This window comes from Mus caroli, chromosome 11 (assembly GCF_900094665.2).
Source record: "Mus caroli chromosome 11, CAROLI_EIJ_v1.1, whole genome shotgun sequence".
Lineage (NCBI taxonomy): Eukaryota > Metazoa > Chordata > Mammalia > Rodentia > Muridae > Mus > Mus caroli.
The window spans coordinates 108970395-108993289 of record NC_034580.1 but is presented as its reverse complement, the minus strand read 5'-3'; the positions used below and the strand labels follow the sequence as shown (position 1 = coordinate 108993289).

At 48.0% G+C, this 22895-nt stretch overlaps 1 long non-coding RNA gene across 1 annotated transcript in view; it reads left to right on the top strand.

The window, feature by feature from the left end:
- Window positions 1–22895, top strand: part of LOC110306337 — a 153550-nt gene that overhangs the window by 49981 nt on the left and 80674 nt on the right. The gene's annotated exons all lie outside the window — the stretch shown is intronic.

Sequence of the window (22895 nt, the reverse complement as noted above, 5' to 3'; positions counted from 1 at the left end):
CCCCTGTGATTCTTCACAGGTTTCCCTGCTTCCTACCCTGTTGAACCTTTGAGTATAACACCTTAGCTCTGTAGTTAGGTCTCTTGTATGTAAGCTTTTGGGTTCAGGTTTCTTGTCAAATATCTAGCTTTATTTTCCTCAACTACCAAGAAAGGTTGTGTTTAACTCCTCAAATGTTTTTAAAGATCTAATTTATTTCTAATTATGTGCATGGGTGTATGTCTATGTGTGCATGTGAATGTGCATGTGAATCCCATGCAGTATTGAGGCGCCAGATTCCCTGGAGTAGTGGTTATAAGTAATTTTGAGTCTCCTGAAATAGGTGCTGGGAATGAACTGGGTTCTCTGCAAGGGCAGTGTTTCTAATCTCTAAATCTGCCCTTCAGCCAATATTTGACTCTTAACAGTTCTTCATTTGTATTTGTCTGTGTCAGGTGTGTTCTTTGTACACATAGGTATTCATTTTAAGTTCTTGAGTGCAACTTTCCTGTGTATACATATTTTCCTCTGGTACAGGGAATTCTAACAATCCTAGATGCTTAAGGCTTGGTGGTGGTGGTGAATGTGTGTGTGTGTATGTGTGTGTGTGTGTGTGTGTGTGTGTGTAAAATGAATGGCTTTGGAGAGATGTTGAGTGGAGGGTCCCTGACCTCTCAAGAGGATGGCGTCTGCTTTCAGAGATTTGCCATTTATGTTGCTAATCGGACTTCCAAACCACCACAGCTTCTTAAGGTAAGACTCACGCGATGAAAAAAACCAAGACACACTTTTCAAAGTAAGGATAATGATTGAATCTTTAAAATAAAATAGGAAGGGCAGAGATTCATGGGGACGAACAAAGGCATCTGTGAGATTGCTGACTGGCATAGCCACTGGGAACCTCATCAACAGAACAGGAAGAGGTGATGAGCCTCCAGGGTAGTTTGGAGAGTTCTACTGAACAGAGCCTCGGGGAAGCCTATATTGTGTCCTGGTTTCCTTGTGGCCAACTATGAATGTGAGTCCTTGGGTCTCTACTTCCCTGATGGCACAATGAAGAGGTTGACCAGATGGCCCTGCGGTTTTTCATAGATATCACTGGTTCCTACCAAGTTCAGCCCTTGTGTGTACCACCCCAGGCCTGTAGCTGAGTCTCTAGTGTAAGCCCTTGGGACCAGTTTCAATAAAGTGTTTAATACACAACCTTGCAGACTCTTGCAAACCTTTCTGGGTAACACTTACTTCATTGCACTTTTAAAAATGAATAAAAAAAAGGGAGGGGGGAGAGAAAGAAAACTCCTGCTTAGCAGGCTCAGCGTAATTGAGGTTGACAGATGTCACTCAGAATTTTATTATTTAAAGCCACAATGATTTTCCAAATAACCTAAAAATATATAATCCAACCTCAGAATAGTGTCCTGTAACAGAGGCAGGCAAGCCTGTAGGAAATGAAGTCATGATCTTGGCACCCATCGAGTGCTGGTTCAATGGCTTTGAACACTTTTATGTTCTCGGAGAAATACATGAACATGGAGCCAGCCATATCCAGTTACTCAGTGGGGCTGCCAGGGCCTCAGAGAACCAGGGTGTCTTGGGTGTTTTTCCCTGGCTCCTCAGCACAACACCTCTTCTGGTTCCTGTGAGGAGATTTTTTTTCCCTCTTTATTCTGTGAAGGCAGGGCTTGCGATGCAATGATGTGCACAGATTTTCAAGATTAAGTCTATAGATGGGATTGCTCTATTCAGATCATCACCGTCCCGCTGGGTGGCAGAGACTTCTAAAAGGAATCTAAGATGCATATGGTTCCTCCCATCGTCAATCCACATTTATTTCTTTAATCTGCGTGTATTTTATTCCTCATAATTATTATACATTATTTGCATCAGTGACATGAATTCATAATCATTAACAATATACCAACCTGGCAAGAGTTATTGTATTGTCCAATAGATGTGGATATTGAGGCTCAGAGTTTGGAGTTTACCCAGTATATAAGAGTGAGGAGATACCGGGATGGGGCTTTGGGTCTGGGGGAGGTAGATTGGAGTTTTAGAGCTGACATGCGTTTCATCAATGGTAAATATTCTGAGCCCTGGGACACTGGTGGGGCCATGTCTCCTTGGTTAGTTAGCTATTGTGTTACTTTGAGTTGTGTTTTGTTTTTAGATAACAGGGTCTCGCTGTGCACCTCAAGTTGCCTATGTGATTCCTCCCTTGAATATATAGCCCTCCCACCTCAGTCTACCAGTGTTGAGATTACAGGCCTGGGCCATGAAACCTGGCTCAAAGTCCGGCCCTCTAAGATGAGTCTCTGAGGCGGACACGTGGATCTGGTGGTCTGACAAGGCAGTTAGAAGCCAGGCTCTGTTCCACGTGGCAGTACCTGGAAGAACCAGGCTGGAAGTTCTCTCACAGATGGGTGTCCCGGAAGCATCTCCGGGTGGCTTCCGAGCCGGAGGAGAGGCCACAGGGCTGCCAGCATGGGCCTGGCTGTATTTGGTTTTCTCTGACTGGATCTTTGTTTGCCTGCAGGCTTCGGCTGCCCAGGCTCTCGTGCCCCAGCTTCCTCTGCGCTGCATGAAGCGCTAGCCTGGTTAAGTAAACACTGCTAGAATATTACCTGTCTGTTAACCTGTCAAAATTGCTTTACAGCCCCTTTTATCTCTCCCCCCCCAACACACAGAATTTCCCCAGAATTCTCAGCTCGCTCTCTGGTTCCTTTCCTTCCAGCCTTCCTCCAACCTACAAAGTGTCCCCACCCCCAGTCATTAAATATTGTCAGTTCTGCCACTGACGCTGCCTTGTTCGCCTGGTCTAGATAAATGGTTGTTGACTCTCTAATGCAGACCAAGGACACTGGGCTCCCAGCCTCATGAAAGTAGCCATGGTGCCTGCCAGGTGGGCCGAGGCCAGGGGGCTGCAGGGTGCGGGCTGCCTGAGCCCAGGAGGCCGCTCTAGCTCCTGGCCAGCAGCTGGCTGCTGGCGCCCTCCTTCCTTCCCTCCCGCCTGCCCCACCCTCTCTCTAAACATGACTGTATAAACTTGAGGGTCTTAGGGGAACGTCCAGTTCTGAGCCCAGTGGTCACGGAGCCCGAGCCCTGGCTCCGTGCGTACGTCTCATGCTTGATTGAATAAGGTCAGAGGCTCTTAACAGAGGGTTGCTTCCTTTTTAGCTGTGGCAGAATGCGTATAATATCAAATCAACAGTTTTAACCATTTTGCACAGTATAATTCAGCTGCAATAAGGACATTCACCGTGTAGTATAGTTCTTACCACTGTCGCCTTTCTTAAGCTATAATTGCTATGCAAAAGTTGCATGCACTGATAGATGCAATTTTGAAGGGTTTGGACATAGACACATACCATTCCAAAGAAAAGGGCACACCCATCAGGCCCTTGTCCCCATCCTCACCAGGTAGTCTGCACCGCCCATAGCAACCACCACACTGTGCGTCTGTGCCCATGCATGGATTTGCCGCACCACATCGCTGTGTGCCCCGTGTGTTCGGTTCCTCTTACTGAGCAGGATAGCGTCCAGGTCCTGCCATCCGTGTTTGCCTTCCAAAACCCAGGTCTTCCAAGGAACTGTGTGGCGACTGGTAGGAGCTGGTGGGTGACTCAACTTGTCTCTGGCAGCAGTTCCTTATTCCTGGCATGAGCTCCTGGTGTCGCCGTCAGTGGCTGAGTGTCCCCCCCACCCCCGTGTGTTCAGCGAGGTCATTCCTAATTTGCTGAAATGGCCAGGTCTCTCTTTTCCTCCTTCCCGCAGTTACTGTCCTCCCAGGTTCTGTTTCCAAACCTGACATCTGTGGGAGGCTTCCCTCTTGGGAACAAGCTAAGCATATCATGTAAAAGCCTCTCACCTAAAACAGAGTCAGTATAACGTTAGGGTGTGGGGTTTGGAGTCCTGGCTCTACGGTTGCCTGGCTATGTGATGTTGGTATCTCCACCCACAAAACAAGATGGGTGATCCACCTCTGGGGCCATGGTGAATTCACTAACAGCAATCAGTCACTGGGTCTGGTACCTGCGATTTGGATGTGTACAATCACTGGCTATCATTAGTAAAATCTGGACTCAAGAAATTATCAGTATAGAACCCTTCACTCTACCCTGTTGATGTTTGCCATGATTTTTGAGCTTTTGGAAAATTCTAGAAAGTTCATAGGACTTCAGCGTGTCTTTAAATTAGATGCACATTGTAGTTTTCAGGACTCAGATCTGGGACAAAGAGGAAGTCTTGCTTCTACCCAACACAGCAACTAAGTGGCCCTGTTTCTTCTTTCTTTTTTTTTTTTTTTTCTCCTTTTTCTTTTGCCATCCTGTCTTTGGACTTTGTCCCAATCCTCAGCCGTTTTACATTCGCTCGTGTTTCAGTTTCACCAAGCTGACCTTGCAGGGCCATGGCCACAGGTGTATTAATCTTGGGTGACACGCAGTGGGTTCCAGAAAGTAGGAAAGGATTCATAGGTCCCCCTGAGCCTCTTGCCCCTTTGGATGTTGGCAGAAAGCTAACTTTATGGACTCAAGTATGGTTCTGTGAAGTTGATTATTATGTTTATGCTGTTTATTGTTATATATTTATAATCTGATTAATCATGGTTGTTTATTTATCCTATGAGCTCACACTAAAGGCTGGGGAGACATTGGTGGGCTTATGATGTCAGGTCCCATCTTGGCTCTCATGTGATTACGGAGTTGTGTAACCTCTTTGTTCATTTGGTTTCATGCCTGGGGATCATTGGCCCTTGGCCTGTGTGTCTTGTGGTGTAAAGGGAGGGGGTGGGCTGCCCTCTGGGCGGGGCCCACTGCCCAGCTGTGGCGCCCATTCTTGGCCAGTGTTCAGTGGCCTTTTGGTTAGGCACCTTCCTGGGGAAGGACCCAGAGTAGGTCAGTTATTGCCTTGCTTGGCTCTTTGAACTCATGTTTTGTATCCTAAAGGAGGGAGCTTTTTTTTTTTTCTCAAATTTAAAAAAATAAGTGTCACATACTCAAAACAAGACTCTGTCCATTTCTTTCTTAGCATCTCTGTGCCATTGTGAGTAGAGATGTGTGTAGTTTTCATCAGAAAAGGGGACGCTGTGCACTTTCTTTTCGAGTCAGAATTGGCGCTGTGTGGTGTATATACAGTAAATACCATCCTCCGTTGGTGTGTAGCACAGTTTGACTTTTAGGGCAGGCTTTTCTGTCTAAGGTCCTCCTGAGAAGCAGGCTTGGAACACTGTGACTCTGAGTTCACAGCTGACTCCAGCCCAAACCTCTGATCACTGCCATTATTACAACCCTGGGACTCTTAAATCAGCCACTGCCAGCACTGTGCTCAGGGGCTTCAGCACATGGGATGTCTACAGGTCTTGAGCTGCAGCGGTTTCAAGCAAAATGAGAAGTAGCCTTGGTGGCAGACACAGGTGGAGGACCCCTTTGCTTCGTGCTTTGGGGAAATTGAAGGAACGCTGTTAGATCTTTGCCTGTGGATTTTAAGGGTGGTCATAGCTACAAGAGAGTCAAAAGGAGATCTGGCACGCTTGCTCTTCCTTCCCAGAGCACATTCTTACAAGACCCTTGTGTGAACCGTACCCAGAAACAAGAAGGCGAATAAGTGGGCAGGGTCCTGAAGTGAGCTACCTGGCCTCAGCTCTGCTCAAATCTAGGTCCCCTCCCTCTCTCCTTCCCTCCCTCCCTTTCTTCTCTTCTTCCCCCCTTCTCCCTCCCTCCTCTCTCTCTCCCCTTCCTCTCTCCCTCTCTTTCTCTTCCCTCTCTCCTTCCCTCCTTCCCTTTCTTCTCTTCTTCCCCCCTTCTCCCTCCTTCCTCTCTCTCTCCCCTTCCTCTCTCCCTCTCTTTCTCTTCCCTCTTTCCTTCTCTCCCTCCCTCCCTCTTTCCCCCTCTCCTTCCTTCAGCCCCTCTCTCCCTGCTTTTTGTCTCATGCTCCCATATCTGGGGTTGAATGTAGGGCTCACCACATGCCAAACAACCTCTCCTCACTTAGCTACTGCCCAGTTTCCATTTTCAGTCCCTGGGACAGGGTCACACTAAGTTCCCAGGTTGGCCTTGAATTTACTCCAGCCCAGAGAGACCTTGATCTTTTGATCTCTGTGCTACAGCGTCCTGAGCATCCAGGACCCTAGGTCTGCACCACCAGTCCTGGTCTTATCCCTAATTCTTGGGGTCACTGTGAGCCCTGGGCAAAGACTGTGCCTTCTTTTTCAATCTCCATGAGTCTCCCCTCAGGCTTTGGTGTAGGGAGTCCGGGCAGAGAGCTCTTCAGCGCCTTCCGGCTCACTGACTCTGTGATAAGGTTCCGATGGATGGATTGCATGTCAGGTTGCTTGGAAACAGGATGGAAACTGGCCAGGCAGCCCTCAAAGCCGTATTCCTGAGCTCCCAGGACCAGCAGCACATTTGAATGAGTCTGATAAAGCCTCTTTGCTGCCCCTCCTCCCCATCCAAAGAGGACATGAGCAGAGACGGGGCCTCTGCACAGATAAGCTTCGTGAAGGGAGATGGAAACATGTTTGGTTTTCTTTCATTTTTCTTTTTTGTTTTTGTTTTCTGTCAGTTGTCTGATTTCTCTGCTGGAACAATTGTCTTGCCTTCAAACCCCCAAGAGAGTGAAGCCAGCCTTAGTCCACCTTGGGGATAGAGGCTGGACAGAATATGCCTGCCCATCGAACACAGCAGGGGTCAGGGGGAACTTTAGAAGGCCCAAGAACAGCTTTGTCTCCTCGCAGCGGCTTGTGGGCTCACGGCCATATCCTGGCTGAGCGATTGTGTGTCCAGCTCACTGGGCCAGGGCTGAATCACCATGAATCCCCCACAGTGCTGGCAGTGGCTGCTTAAAGAGACCCAGGACTGTAATAATGGCAGTGCTCAGAGGTTCTGGCTGGAGTCAGCTGGAAGAAGTCTATCAGAGTCTCCTGAGAGATGAGGAAAGCCCAGGTCTGGCTGCTGGGGAAGAGATGAGTGGGGGGTCTCTAGACTGTGCTAAGAGACATTCTGAGCCTTAACAACTTACCATCTTAACTTCCAGATGTTCCTTCTGCTAACACGAGCTAGCTGTTATTGAGGTTTTCCAGTTAGCTAATTCCTGAAATGTGTGTCTCTTTGGTGACCCATTTTGTAGCCGAGAAAGAGGCTTAACTTACCCAGAGTCAAGGGCAGATCAAGGAGTTTCTTTGGCAGGGTCCAGATCCATCATGGCTGTCTTGAGTTTGTTGGCTACCTTACACTGCAGATTGCCAACAGTTGGAAAGAGCATCCCAATTTGGACTTCTATATTTATTATGTTTGCTTAGTCAACATCGGTCCCCACCACTATGCTGGGTGGGGGTGACTGAGTTTAGTCCTCATTGTGTCCCCAATGTCTGGTTGACAGCAGGCTCTTTGGCTGTTTGAGTGAATGACACCTGTCCACACTATGGCTAACCTTTATGGCATCTGGACTATGTCCACACGAAGGAAACTCTGTGAACATAGGCAGCCAAATTCAGCCCCTTCTGGAGAAGACTGACATAGGAGTTGAACACCTCACAGCTCCTAACAGCTCATACTGTCTGTCATTTGCCCTGGGATGGCCTGGGTGGTGAGGACAGGCTGCTTCCAGAATCATCTGGCATAGAGGCTCTCCCAACCTCCTCCACTCTCTGCTTACAACCCAGAAAGTAAGTCACCCTACTTATCCTCTGGGAGGGGCAGGGAAGACTTGAAAGATTGGCAGTCACCCACAGTGCTCCCTCTGCCCGACTCTTTCAGCACTCTTAGATTCTTGTGCTACTTCACTGGGTTTGCCTACCCTTGCATTTATCTCTGGAAGGGTCTCATATTTCACAGTGGATCCTTCCCTTTTCTTCTCTACTCTACAGGAAATATGGTAGGTGCCTAGCTCTCTCTCTGTGCAGCAGGAGAGCCTGAGAGGAGGGGAGGGGATAGGTCTTCTTCCTAGAAGCCATGGTTTCTGTGCCTAGCCACATATACTTTCTTCAGTGTCCCCAGGTAGACCAGATGAACCAAGGAAACCAGATTAGAAACTCTGGAGTATTCTCAAAGTTATTTACATTGATAAATACAGAGTCTGAAAACAACATGTCTGTTGGGGGTTTTCAAAGGGCAGAAGTGTGGCTGTCTCTAAGTTGCTCATCTTGTTCTCTGATTTGGGGGACCAAACAGGGATACCCCTAAGGACTCCCGAAGGTTATCATCTTCTCAGCAGTTGTCCTAAAGCAAACCCTGGGGTCTTTAATACCCACCTACTGCCACTGGAATAGAAAGAAAACTTGAAAACCTGAGTGTTGGGAACTTGCTTATCCTGTGACATGGTATTAAGTGGAATTCTGGGTACTCTGCCAGTGTTTTTGTGAGATCCTACCTGGAGCTTGCTGTACTTGCTGGCTTCCCCCTCCCCTCCCCCCATCTGCATCACCCCCAAAGAGGCCTGTTTCTGAACTCACAGAGTTCCCAGTTGCCCCACCACACTAAGTTGTATTTGAGTAGAGGCCCTTTGATTAGATTCTGCCCATGGCAGAGCCCACTTCCCTACAAATCCAGAATATTCCAGTTTCACTTGCATTTCAATATCGGTTGATAAGAGTGAGTCACATAAGTGGCAACATCTTTAGATAGACTCATACATTTTAGACAAGTGCACCATTTCTCCCTAAAAAAGACTGTGGGAAATAGAGCTCTGATTTCTAAGGATTTTACCTCTCTTTACAGGGACATGTTGGGCCTGTACTTGCTAAGGTGAGCATCAGCCAAACAGAGAAAGTCTTGTCTTTATTTTTGCTCATTTTAGAACTTTGATGAAGTACACTTGACAAATAAAATAGAATCTTTTCAAAGATTACACATGATGGGACGATATGATATATATTCACATATATCCACAAATATATATTCATACACACAATGTGCACACATAGTGAAATGATTACTATAATCAAAATAACCGGCACATCAATTACCTCTCATAGTTACCATGTCGGTTTGTTTTTGGGTGGACCCTTAAGATATAATGTGGTTAGCCGGGTGTGGTGGCACACGCCTTTAATCCCAGCACTCGGGAGGCAGAGGCAGGCGGATTTCTGAGATTGAGGCCAGCCTGGTCTATAGAGTGAGTTCCAGAACAGCCAGGGCTACACAGAGAAACCCTGTCTCGAAAAACAAAAAAACAAAACAAAACAAAAAAAAGATATAATGTGGTACTTTATCACATTTCAGTCATCTGAGCAGTATATGCTTATTATTTCTGTTGAAGTTTGTTTGTTTGTTAATTTTGTGTGTGTGTCTAGATGTATGTAGGTGTGTGTATTTTGAGACATGGCCTCTCCGTAGGAAAGGGCCATGGTATCTCCTGGATAGAGTTTTCTCTAGGGAAGGCAGATCCACCTGAGGTTTTTAAGTAGAATTCAAACTTGGAATGGGTTCTGCCAGGGACTGCTGCAGACTGCAGAGGCCCAGGAAATAGCCAGTGCTAACATATGGAGATGGTTCTGACTGGAGAGCAGAGAGAGTGACAGGGACACCCTGTGTTTCAAAGACTGCTCCCACTGACTAGAAGCTGTGGCCCTAACCAGAGTGACAAGATTGCAAACACCAGAGTGAAGAAAATCTCTCCCGTGGCTGCCGTTTTCCTCCTGGAATATTCTCCACTTCCTGCCGCTTTCATCGGTCGCAGTTAGAGACTCTCAGAGCCGAGCCCCGCTTGAAGAGGTTGTGTTGTGTATGAATTCAAGCTGAGCTTGGCGTGGGAGAGCGTTCCCTCTGCCCAGTAGCTTGTTTTCTTTCTTTCTCTTTTTCTTCTCTCTCTTTTCGATTTTCCTTTCTGCAGGCCAGGATGGCACAGAAGACTTCCCCAGCATGGGGCATGACTCAGTGGCTCTAATTCCTCCCAGTCACCTCTTTTCCCACCACCCAAATGTATAGCCTTAGGTCTTGTTTCTAAGCATGGGGACGGAGTGTTTTATGCAGAATAGGAATCTCTGAATAAAATAAAATAGGCCTGCTCTAGGGGTAAGGCATGGTATGCTGGACAGGTGCAGGTTCTCATTCACCCTCCGACGGCAGCAGCATGACTTTTAACCTTCTCCTTGTTGTTAACACCCCCCCCCAACACTTTTTTTTTTTTTGCCATTAAAAAATATATGTTATTTGCTGTTGTCCTTCTTGGCACATGCATTAATAGGGGCTGGCTCGACACTCTTTCCTTCCGAGAGTTTCGATAGACGCTACAGAGAGATGAGAAGGAAATTAAACTCAGTGGGAGTAACTCCATGACTGAAATGACCAAATATCTCTGTCTGTCAGACCCAGAGGACACTGCGTACCAGTCTGAGTCCACGGGAGCAGAAGTTTAGTTTCTAGGCAGCTGTTTGAGTTGATCTGGTTTGTGGGGAAAATGACTAGAAGTTTATTAACTCTTTCTGGCTTGTGCTGATCCTGTTTGAGGAGTGAATGGAGGGACGGCTCTTGTCCAAGGTGACTGACTCTGTCGTTACCATCATCTGCTGGGAAGGCAAATGGGTCCAGGTTTTCTGGAGGAGAGAGTGATACAGTGAGAAGATGTGAACTGGAAGATGTACGCATGGTACCATAGGTCCGGCACACATCCGAGGGGGAGTTTGTCCATTTTGCATTTATGCAACAGTGAGGAATGAAGGCAAAAGAAGTACCAGGAGAAGGAAGAGGAGGAAGAGGAGGGTGAGAAAGAGGAGGAGAGGAGGAGGGAGAGGAGGAAGAGGAGGGTGAGGAAGAGAAGGAGGAGGGAGGAGAGGAGGGAGGAGAGGAGGAAGGAGAGGAGGAAGAGGAGGGTGAGGAAGAGAGGGAGGAGGGAGGAGAGGAGGAGGGTGAGGAGGAAGAGGAGGGTGAGGAGGAGGAAGAGGAAGAGGAGGGTGAGGTGGAGAAAGAGGAAGAGGAGGGTGAGGAAGAGGAGGAGGAAGAGGAGGGTGAGGTGGAGAAAGAGGAAGAGGAGGGNGAAAGAGGAAGAGGAGGGTGAGGAAGAGGAGGAGGAAGAGGAGGGTGAGGTGGAGAAAGAGGAAGAGGAGGGTGAGGAAGAGGAGGAGGAAGAGGGAGAGGAGGAGGAAGAAGAGGTCGAGGAGGAACAAGAGGGAGAGGAGGAAGAGGGAGAGGAGGAAGAGGGAGAGGAGGTGGAGAAGGAGGAGGGGTACCACCCACCCACAGAGCAGAATATTAAGAACTCACTGGAAGTCATGCTGCACCATTTATGGTTTTTGACATAGAGACATATCTTTGATGCACTCTTCAGTATACTCTGTCTACAAATAGCAGGTGTCAGCTCCGTTGAATCCGAATTAGATTGTGAGCTAGGAAAAGAAACGGGCAAGGAAAATTAGGAGGGTTTGAAAAAAAAATCTGTAGTGTAATTTAACTGGAAAATTCATCCATTCAAAACTATTTTCTGTACGTGTTTGTGTCTTGCTGCATGTGTGTCTGTGCACCACATTTATGCAGTGCCTGGGAAGGACCTCTGGAACTGGGTTTACAGGTGGTTGTGAGCCACCACAGATAGCTGGGAACTGAACCCCTGTCCTTTGCAAGAGCAGCAGTGTGTTTAACCTCTGAACCATCTGTCTCGTCCCCTGTGTCTGCTAATGTCTTTGTTTGGGCAAATATGCTGTGATTATGTAAAAAATGTACGTGGGCCAAAGATGAGTAGAGGCAGAGGGATTTTTAATAATCTCTTCATCTTTTCTTTTTAATCCAAAATTATTCCAGAATAAAAAGTTAGAGAAAGAAATGAAGAGCATTCCTATTTGGGAGAGATTGTGGGCGCTGACCTTGGTTTCTTAGTTTATAATGAGAATTATCTTATGTTAACAAAAGTCAAGAAAGTACGCGATTTTGGAAGAAGGTGGCATATGAAATAGAATTGTGGGGTCCTTTGGTTACTAGAACCTGTCTCCATCAGACTTCCTGGGTCCTTTAGAGTTAAAACTCTGCCCTTCTGGGTGCCGCCTGGCAGGCCAGATAGGCTGCGGCGATTAGGAACATGGACTTTGGAATGAATCAGGGAGAGCTGGTTTGAAGCCCTGTCTTGCCAGCTGCATGGCCTTGGGCAGTCATTTTTGTCTGTGGCTTATTTTCTTTAAAAAAAAAAAAAAGTCTGTAAAATGTGTTTAATGACCCTGATCTCATAAGACTATTCCCAGAACTAAATGAGGCAATAGAGTGCTTGATACATAGCTGTGCTACACAGGGGAAGGGCTAGAGACCCCTTCCCTACCAGAATCGGACAGTGGGCTTCTCTGATCCACAATAACCAGAGTTTTTCAGAAACTGCTTGCCCTGTCGGACGGTGTGTGACTTCTAGTTTTTGGTGATTCCAGAAATAAGAATTTTGGGGAATGTTACTTCAAGGCAGAGTACCTGAGGGTCATTGTCAACCTACCTCAGTATCTATATTGCCACTGTCCCATGTCCAAATGATCTCCGTGGGTTGTGTGTATGCAGACTGTTTTCCGAATTAAGACGGTGGAGGAAATTCCTTCATAAGTGCTAGACTGTTCATTCCCCTACATCTTTGCACAGGGGCCATTGCCCTTATAGGCAATTCCTTTCCTTTACTTCTGAGGACTGGAAGAGGAGTCACTGAGTGTCCCCAAGGAGGTAGTCACTGTCACCAAGTGGGAGGTATTCCCATGGGCTCACACCCTCAGCACAGCTGGTGACCTGGGTTGGCAAACCCAGTGCTCCCACAGAGAACAGAATGTCTTGCAGGTGGACCCAGATCCCAGACCACCTGTGTTCTGTCCCTAAGTAGCCACACAGAGCCCATCTGTCCCGCTCTCCTTTGGAACAGCACAGTGGTCCGTTACTCTTCTTGGATCTTTGTTCGGTGACTTTAGAACATTGGGCAAGAAAAAGTACCATCCTTACTCTACACAAAGCAGAGCAAAGCCCCAAACCAACATCAGAGGCCCGGAGGCTTTGAACAGCCCATTTGGGAGAATGTTTATTTGATTCTGGATAAAAATAAACTGCCTTACCTTTGGAGAGAAGACACAATTAAATAACTTGACGGGCTTCAAAGGTTTCCTCTCCCTCGCTTTCCAGGAGGGGAAATAGTTCTCAGAGTCATTTGAATATGAAAGACCCCGGGCGCAGAAGCCCTGATGGTCTGTGATGGACATCAGGAAGTCAATCAGGTGTCTTCCAAAGGATGGTTTTGTGCAGTCAAACAACAGTACCCGCTCACTGCCACCTCTGATGTCGCTTCCACCCCCCCCCCCTTGATTTGCCTATTTCAGGCCTGGCTGTGTGCTGAGAAACACAGTCCATTTGTTTCTGGTGCATTTACACATAACTCACAGAGATACTACTTAGTGTGAGGCCCTTTAGGGCCCCCGAGGCTTCAGTCCCTCGGAACTGGAAGACGTTGGTCAGGGAAAGTGAATGCAGAGACCCCGGCTCTTGCTTTGCCCTTTACCTGGGTTCCATGGTGAAGTTTCTCCACATGGCTGTTTATCCCTGTGAGCACCTCCGTCTCTTCTCTCCTCAGCCCCCTCCAGGTCCTGTCAGCAGGGTGGACAGCACTGTTCTCACAGACTGTTTTGGGTGCTCGCTTATCCCCTCCACCCGCAACATTCTGTTCTGTGATTTTTTTTTTAATCTCATTTTTATGTGTTTATGTGTAATATGCATATACATGTGTATGTGTATCTTTGTGTGCATGTGAGTGTGTGTGCGCTGACCTGAAGTTGAAAGTTGGAGTCATTCTGTGTCTCTTCCCTTAATTCAATGAGTCCAGGTTTTTAGTAAGACCAGAACTTACTGCTAAGGTCAGTCCCCCTAGTCAGCTTGCTCCGGGGCTCCCTATCTCTGTCCTCTATGGCTGGAATTACAGGTGGGGACCACACCCACTTGGTATTTATATCAGTCCTCAGGATTTGAACTCCTTATGCTTGCATAGGAAGTGCTTTAAGCACTGAGCCATCCTCCCAGTCTCCAGTGCTCTATTTTATAAAGTTACAAACATGTAGAAGAGTCGCAAGCATTTGCGTCCTGCACCCTTACCGCACCGATTTCACAAATGTGTTTTCCCTTTTAGTTCTACAGTTGGCTCAGTCTGCTGCTTGCCCAGCCTGATCTGGGGGGCCCTCTCTGTCCATTCCTATTCATGGACTCTAAACCTTTGTGATCGCCTCCACATAGCTTGGAACCCCAGCATTGTTTGTGGATATTTTTGAAGATAAGATTGACTTTGCAGCAGCAGACCTCAGAACTCTGGTAGCCACATTGGATGCCACCAACCTTGAAAGTTTCCATGTAGCCTGTCCCCTCATGATGGCCTTATTCTTCAGAGGTTTTTTTTTTTTTTTTTTCCTGCCTAAGTTAGCTGTACTATTCTAAGGGAATTTCGTATCAGCAGAGCCAGGCCGTGCATATGGAAACCCCCTTACCCCTACCATCTTACAGTCATGTGTGCCTTGGTCCACAGCAGTTTAAAAATATTAAATGGAAATTTTCAGAAATAAATAATTCATAGACTTGAATAACTTTGACTACACTCTGTTTTAACTTTCCATTACATTATTAATTGCTGTTATTAGACTCTTAAAGTCTATTTAACATATTCAGTTATATTACAGTTAGACACATATAGGAAAACACATAGGATAAAAGAGTTTAATGTTAGCCACAGTTTTGCCCATCCACAGGAGTGAGTGAGAGAGAGAGAGTGTGTGTGTGTGTGTGTGTGTGTGTGTGCGCACCCGCACACGCCTTCCACTGTGCCTGCCCCAGATAGGGAGAGGATTGTATTTCTCACTGTCACTGCTCACTCTGCAGGAAGCTTTTGAAACGCCACATTGTTGCATAGATCAGAGAGTTTCTCCTAGCATCTGCTGAGTCATGTTTTGTCTTATGACTTGAGCTGCTTTCATGCCTTGGCTGTTTTGAATCAAGTCATCACAAACATCATTGAACAGAACTCACAGGAGCTTTGGGTAGGGAAATCAGGAGTGGACTTGCTAGACGTTAGCACTGCCCTATGTCTGCATCGAAGTACCAGACATCTCTGCAAAGCTCCTGATCCACTCAATACCTACCAACAATGGATAGGACTTTGAGTTGCAACAATCCCTGGTCACACACGATGCTGTCACTGTCCCCTTCACCTGACTTAGCTTTGTGACCAGGACCCCTCCTCCATCACCTGGGTCCCCATGTCCAGTGGAGCCAGAGACACATAGTAGGCACTCAGCAAATGTTTGAATAAAGCACAGTGCTGGCTTTCTGTTACTTATTCCATACACCTTGACATGAGGCATCTGTTGCTTACCTAGTGCCACAAGCAAGGAGGGCAGAGGGCAACTTGGAGGAAGGCTTGGTGTCTGCCCTTCGGGAAGGCCCGTGTGTCAGAGAGGACATGAATAACAGTAGGTTGGCTTCTGGGTCAATTTGCTGTCATTTTTCAGCAATGTGTCCTGGGCAGGTTACTGCTGTCCTCATTGTTCCTGTCTGTGCAGTGGGATAGTAATAGCTTATCATGTGCAGGGTGAGGTTTGATCCTGTGCCCAGTATACCATGACCACCAAGAGGAAGAGCTTGCTATTTGAAGCTGAAGTGCAGTGATGATCCTTTATGGGGTGGGGGAAAGGAAGACAGACCTTCTAGGGCTGAGGTACCAATTACTCAACTCCAGAGCCACCTCCACTGAGTTCGTGGGTTCTTTTCCCTATCAAGACCTTTCCAAGTTGGCAACTGTGAATTGCATAGACTTAATATAGTGGAGGTGAGTGAAAGGTTTTAATTTGTGTGTGTATGTGTGTGTAAATGTGTATGCATTTGTGTGTGAGCATGTGTGTGTGTGTGAGCATGTGTGAGAGCATGTATGCCTGTGTGTGTGAATGTGTATGCCTGTGTGTGTGTGAATGTGTATGCCTGTGTGTGTGAATGTGTATGCCTGAGTGTGTGTGTGCATGTGTGTGTGTGTGTGCGTGCGTGTGTACCTTGGGTGCCATTCTTCAGGAGCTGTCCACACGGGTCTGCCTGTCCCCACCCCTCTTGTACTGAGATTACATGCCTGCCTCTGTGCTTGACTTTTCTACTGTGTTCTGGGCATTGAACCGTGGTGCGTAAGCTTACATATGCAAGCCCGCAGAGCTGTTTATAGACTGAGCTATCTCTCCAGCCTGGTTTGTTTTGTTTTAAAACGATTTGGAAAGGAAGAGCGGACTCCACCCCAGGCGTTAGCGCTGACTCTGCCCACAGACCCGGGATCATTCTAGACAGGTTTTTCTAACTGGTGTTTTCCAGTAACATTACAATAACTGAGACTCTGCAAGGACTTGATGCCTAGCCTGACCCTCTGGGCCTCACTCTTCTCGATGTGTCCAGTCTCTTCATAGTGAAGAGCTATGCATGATCATCTGGTCTACCAGTGCCTATAGAGTATCTATGTGATGGAGGCAGTCAGAAAGAGGGAGCTGGTCAGGGGACAGGAGCCAGGTCACCCTGCTGTTGGCTCTGCCTCCTCCTGCAATGCTCGGTTCCTTTCCTGTGGCCTCCTTGGCTGCTCCAAGCCAGTCCTCACTTTCCTTTAGGTTTGGGGAAGCAGAGAGCTGTTCTAACAGCTGGACCTGGTGTGGAGCCGAGAGCCTCTGGATTCCCCTCCTGGCCTTCCCCTCTAACACCCTCTGCATCCAAGGTTGAGTAAGAGATGTTGGCAAGAGCTGGGAAAGACAACTCAATTGTTTCAACTTGCAGAGAAAGTGGGGGGGGGGAGATGAGGGGGCGGATAACGGGGGGTGGTGGTGGTGAATGGTCCTAATCCTAGAATGGCTCACGTGCACAGAACCCTGGACCCCACCCTGCCCCGATGCAAAACCAGAAACAAACCACAAGCAAGTTGCCCCCTTGTCTGTACACACCCGTGGAGTCGGAGCAAGTTGCCCAAGAGGAGTTCTCTGGGGCCGGGCTTCCCAGCCCCTAGCTCTGTTCTTGGGAGAATGGTGATTCTCTGTCCTGGACCTGCTGTTGGGGGTGGCTCTCGGGGAGCGGGAGGGGCCAGCCTTGTAGAAGCCAGGTTCCTTGCACAACCTCTCATGTAGCTTAGTCCCTGTCCTCATGGAGGTCCTTGCTCAGTGGTCTCTGAGGACAGCTTCTGTTCTGTTTCCTGGACTCTTGAGTATGGTAGCTGAGGTCCCCAGCCTGCAGGGAGAGGGGAATCTCATGTAAGTCCTGCAGGCTTCATTCCTATGCAGAACAGGTAGGCTGCAGGCTCTAACACGCCGCCAGCCTGGCTCCAGAGGCTTCGGCACCAGGGAAAATTTGGAAAAAAAAAAAAAAGCCAGCAAGAAGGAGGGGTGAACAAGTGAGCTTGAGAGGGATCATTTTGTCTCAACGTGTTTGAAAGCGGGATCTGTGGCCAGTTGGTCCCCCACCCCCCCCACCCCCTGACTTATTTACACAGTCTGTTCAGAGACACACTCGGGCCTGTTTGGATTGGGTGTTTGCTCCGGAGACGGGCCAAGCATTTCAGCGCTGTGCGTTGGCACTGCCACCTCGGCGGCACCAGGAGGCCCAGTCGGTCACAAGACCTCACGGGGCTCCATGCTCCCGACTTAGCCTTCTTTTACCTCCTCCCCCCCACCCTTCTTACTGCTGCTGGTCAGCAACCTTGGGCAGCCAGAGAGTGGGGTTGCCCATACCTTGGATGTGTCTTTCCAAATGAGGGTACTCCCACGCTTAGGGGAGAGTGGAAAGTCTTTCAACAAGCTTAGGGGTGCAGACCCAGAGACTAAGCTTTGCCTCTAGCTATCAGGATCTGGAGTCGCTGAGGGCCTGGGCTGGGGCTGGCAATAGGTGGAATCTATCCAGGGTGGGGAAGGCATGCAGAAGTTTACACAGGGCTGTTCTCCAGGGGATGCTGAGCTGGTCTGGGGAGGTGAAGTAGGGCAGAGCCAGCTAATGCTATGCTGTGCCAGCGGGCTGGAGCACTGCACCCCTGGGGGAGCTTGCTTGAAATGCCAGTCCTCCCTCCCTCCGGCTCACAAGATTCTCCCTTGGCTGTTGCTAGAGTGGGCTAATGATTGAGACCCTCAGTGCTGAGCCTGCATTTTACAAAGGGAGTTCATTTCCTGGCCCCCTCACCGTGCCTTAAGAGATGGATTTGGGCAGAGAAGTCCCGTACGTGCGTTTGGAAATACTAGGAAATGTATGACCCTGCTACTGAGTCTTTCCTCAAGTCGACTCAGGGCATCGCCTTCTGTCCCCTGCCGCCCACCCCACGAGCACACATCAATAGTCTGCTGTGACATGGTTTCTGCTTGAGGGTTTTGCTGTCTTGGTGAAGCACTCAGTGTGGTCTAAGGCATTCGGAAGCTTCGTGTTTAGATCTAGAACCCAGTACGACATGGGCTCTGGAGCTAAACTAACTGCGTTCTAATTCAGTTCAACACCTTACTAGGAGTATGACTTTGGACAAGCTATTTAGTTGTCCCATGCCTCAATGTCCTGCTCCATAAAATGATAATAAAGCTAACATCTATTAGGGAGGACGGTGATGAGATTTTCATCATTGATAGTTCAGGAAACATAGACCTTCCTTCCCTTAAATACTGTCTCACTAGTTTTTTTTCCCCCTTTCTGTTTGCATCTTCCCATCAGGGGTACTACCTCCCATGTATTCTGAATGTATAATCCCAAACCCAGCCATATGTCAGAATCATCCACAGAGCGCTCTGAACAGGTTTCCCATAGATCCACAGTCGCCGAAGCCACTGCAATGGTCTCTGTCCATCAGGGAGGCCTGGAGCCTGTATTTTAAACGTGTTCCCTGGGTGATTTCATCACCGTTCCCAGACCAGAGGTGGCCGAAGATCCACGGCTGGAGCCTGAGGTTGCTAAAGTCCAGTAGGACCTGCTGTTCTGTGTGCAAGCTCACACGTTAGTGGCGAGTGGACTCGCTGGTCCAGGGCTGGGATGTGGACGTTGATGTGAGTGGTAGAACCTCCCCCCAGCTGGACCCACTCCCCTCATCTCTTCAAATGAAGGAAGGATCTTGTTACAGTGCAGATTCTCTGGCCCCATGGCATCTCAGGGTCTGTGTTCTGTCCAGGCTCCCTCACGAGATTCTTGTGAAGCAAAAGGAGCTCCTCTCTGGAAGATCTTGAAAAGTCAAGTGTGGGGAGGCAACCGCAGAGCCCTACTTCCTGGATGGGAAGACGGATGCTGAGGAAGGTGCCGCCTTGCAACCAGATGTTATCCATCCACGCTGGACGGGAGGAAATGAGCCTCAGGGGCCCTGGGAATTCTGGCCAGATTTATAAGAACATCTTCAAAAGTAGAAGGTTCAGAGTCCTTGGGAGTGTCCGCAGGGATTGGTGAGCTCGGAAGGACTTCTCTGGAGTCCATTAATATCAAGTTGATCACCAAGCATCCTGATGCTTAACTGTTTACTCAACTGTCAGCTATGTGCCAAGCACAGGTACCCTTAGGTTGTACGTGGAGATTGTCAGTGTCTTCCCAAAGAAGAGACACACACCTGCTTGTTCACAGAGCTCTGCAATCAGATGATGGGCATGGACCAAAAGGAGTCTGTGGATCCATCGATAGCCTTCTGGGAATCTTATCAGGTACCGACTGGTGCTTAGCAAGCAGCCTTGACACTAAGAGCTCACATCAACTGCTGTTTAATCTGTTCAGGATCCTGAGCGGGGTCAAGTAGGTGGTTCATCTGCACTGGTCAGTGATTATTCAGAAATCCGCATTCTAGGGAGAGTTGGTTGGTGACCAGGGTTTGTGGGGTTGTTGGTTGGGAACTGGGGCCTTTTTCTCTCTTTCCCTATCACTTCAAGGCTACTCCTTCTGTATGTGGTCTCTCTGTGTATTCCCTGGAGTAGAATAACTTGACTTATCATACAGCTTCTAACTCTCCGCCACACTTAGTCCTTAGACTGTCGCCGGGAGTCACGGCCGTAGGAGATGGTTGTAGTAGGTGTGCTTCACCTCCTGACACTTGGCTGAAGCAGGAGGATTCCTGTTTGTGATGAGGTTGTTTCTAGACTGTAATTCTCACTTCCACATTCACTTTTGCCTTCCCTTCATTTCTTGTATGTTTGGTTGTGAAGCATAGGCTTTAATGGCTGAGCCATCTCTCCAGCCCTCTCTTGGTCACGCCTGTCACACGTGATAACAGCCCCCCTCTCCCATCTTCATTTATAGTCCCATCGCACGTTTGATTATCAGCCTGCCATGCCAAGCCAGGTTCAAGCCTCCCTCCTTCCTTTACCTCTTACCATGGCATCCCATCCAGTCCAGCACAAGAAAGGGTATTGAGAAGGAGTTGGCAGGGCTTGGGGGCCGTTTCCGCTGCCTCTGCCTCATGGAGGCTCTTACTCATGCTGGCTTGTTGAGGGAACTCCTCACTGACTGCTCACCCCACCTACCCTCCTGTGGTCTGTCGGTTCCTGAATTCACCACTTTCATCTTCTTTGTGCTCAGTGCCCAGGGATTCCTGTTAACTTCAAGACAGAGAAGTGGGACTTCCTATGCCTAGAGCAGTGGTTCTCAGCCTTCCTAGTGCTGCACCTCTTTAATACAGTTTTTCCTGTTGTGGGGACCCACAACCATATAATTCTTTTTGTTGTTACTTTAGGGCTGTTATCTTGCTATTGTTATGTATCATAATTAAATATTTGATATGCAGGTTATCTGATATGTGGTCTCCCTAATGGGGCCATGACCCATAAGCTGAGCACCACTGGTGGACTGATGCCCTCCTTAGCCTCTCCTTGTCTTCCTGAGGGTGGTCTCAGTACCTCTGAAGTTTGCTTTTCTCCCATGCCTCTGCACAGTTGGTTCTCGTGTCCATTTATCTTTCTTTCTCGCCTGCAGATGAGACTCAGTTCCACTTCTGAACCCCTGACTCCTCCTCAGAGCCTTCTTTGGAATCATGGCATGATGACGTCCCTGGTCCTCATCTCTTTGCCCTCATATGATCCTCTATTAGACACTTGAGGCTTAGTTTGATTGGATTTATTTTCTTTCTTTGAAGTGCTCTCTCTTTCTCTCTCTTTCTCTCTCTCTCTCTCTCTCTCTCTCACTCTCTCTCTCTTTCTCTCTCTCATTTTCTAAGTACTTCCCTACAAAACTAAGTCTGTTGTTTCACCAGTGGGGTTATCTCTCAAATGTTTACTGCTCTACTGTGGAGGGATTAGATTAGATTATGCTTGAGATACAGATCTGTTCTCTACACGATGACAATTTTTTTCTAGTAGCCCCAGAATTGGAACTCACAGGGCATCGTGCCATCTAGTTGAATGCTGCCCCACCAAGCCACATTCCAGTCCTTGCCCAGAAGTTGACCAGGAAGCAGTTCACACAGCACTGTTACGGGCTTTGAGGTTTAGGATGACAGGGCCTCTAGAGGTAGACTTTCTGGGTTGCAGGTCCTGGTGAGACCCTGTGTTGCTGTTGACTTTGGCTGGTAGAAGTTCAGCCTGGCTTAGTTACTGAGCGTCTGTATCAGCCGTGTCCCGTGCACTGTCACAACTCACCATGCCACCACCTGTCCCCACATCCTCACTGAAGCCTTTGAGGTGAGCTCAGAAACCTCTTGGGAAGTTCCTTCATTTCCCAGGATTCTTCATTGAACCTTACAAGACTGTCGCAAGAACACAGGAATTCATGACCTTAGGTGTCTGGTACATAGCTAATGTTTATTGAGCTCGTGGATTATTAATTTATTGAATGTTTGTTATAGTCACCCTTGTCGGGGACAGGCTGCCCCTGTGGGTGACATAGGTACCCTGAGTTTCAGAGCTTTGGATCTCTTCTCTCTTAATTTTCGTCTGCCCTTTGCCCCAGTGACCCTATTACCTTTCCATGCTTTGGTTTCCTGTCTGGGGGAACATCTGCCTCTGTCTGTCTACTGAGTGTATCAGGAACAGCAGTGTGTCTGCCTGCTGCTTTTCTGACAGTACCCATGAGGTCGTACAAATACACATCTGTTTCAGGAACTACAGGATTTTTTTTTTTTTTTTTTAACCACAGACGTATCCAGACACCAGGTATGCTGGACAGTCAACTAGAAACTCACCAGTGAGTGACAAAGCCACGAGGAGGCAAATATAGATTCATCCCCATGCATGTTTACTGCCAGGTTGTTCTGACTGGCTAACCATCTGAGATATTATTGCAAGCACGTGTGTGTGTGTGCGCGCGCGCGTGCATGTGAAACAGGAGAGAATGAAGGCAGTGCAGGGAGATGCTATGCTCTTCGACCTGAATGGTTAGGGAATGGTAGAGAAGAGATGCCCACCCCAACCCATGCTGTGGCAGCCAGCGCCGTCTAACACAGCGCTTGAGAACTCAAGCATGGATAGTTGGTTGACTGGAAACTATGTCTACTGTGTCAAAGAAAAGTCATCTATAACGTCTTTAGTGTCTAAATTGTCTACTAGTTTCTTGGTTGCTTCAGGTGAAGGGAGTCCACCAGTCTGTGGTGTGAAGTCAGGCTGGGCGGCCAAGCCTGTGACTTGCGATAACTATAGGACACATAATCGCCAGACATAAAGAAAAAAACACAAAGATTTGGTTTCCCTTCAGGTGGGAGGTGCCTTGTCTGTGTTGCCTATGACCCTTGTAATTGATGGTGGCTTTGTCAGGGTTGCAGTAAAGGCTGTAAGGTATGGTAGGCGTTCATTCATGCGAGGAGGAGGAGGAGGGAGCTGGAGTCTGGTCTCTTGCTCTCCGGAGCTGGCAGTCCTTCATTTGCATTTTTGGACGCCCTGTGCCAAGTAAAAGACCTCTCTTATAAATATAGAATCCTAGGCCTTCCTAGGTGAGCAGTGATTAACCAGTGGGTGATGGGTCAGAAGCACCAATGCCTGTGTTTTGACTGGCTAATAACATTCAATGTTTCACTTTCTTTCTCTTTCTTTTTTTAAAGGCTAGATC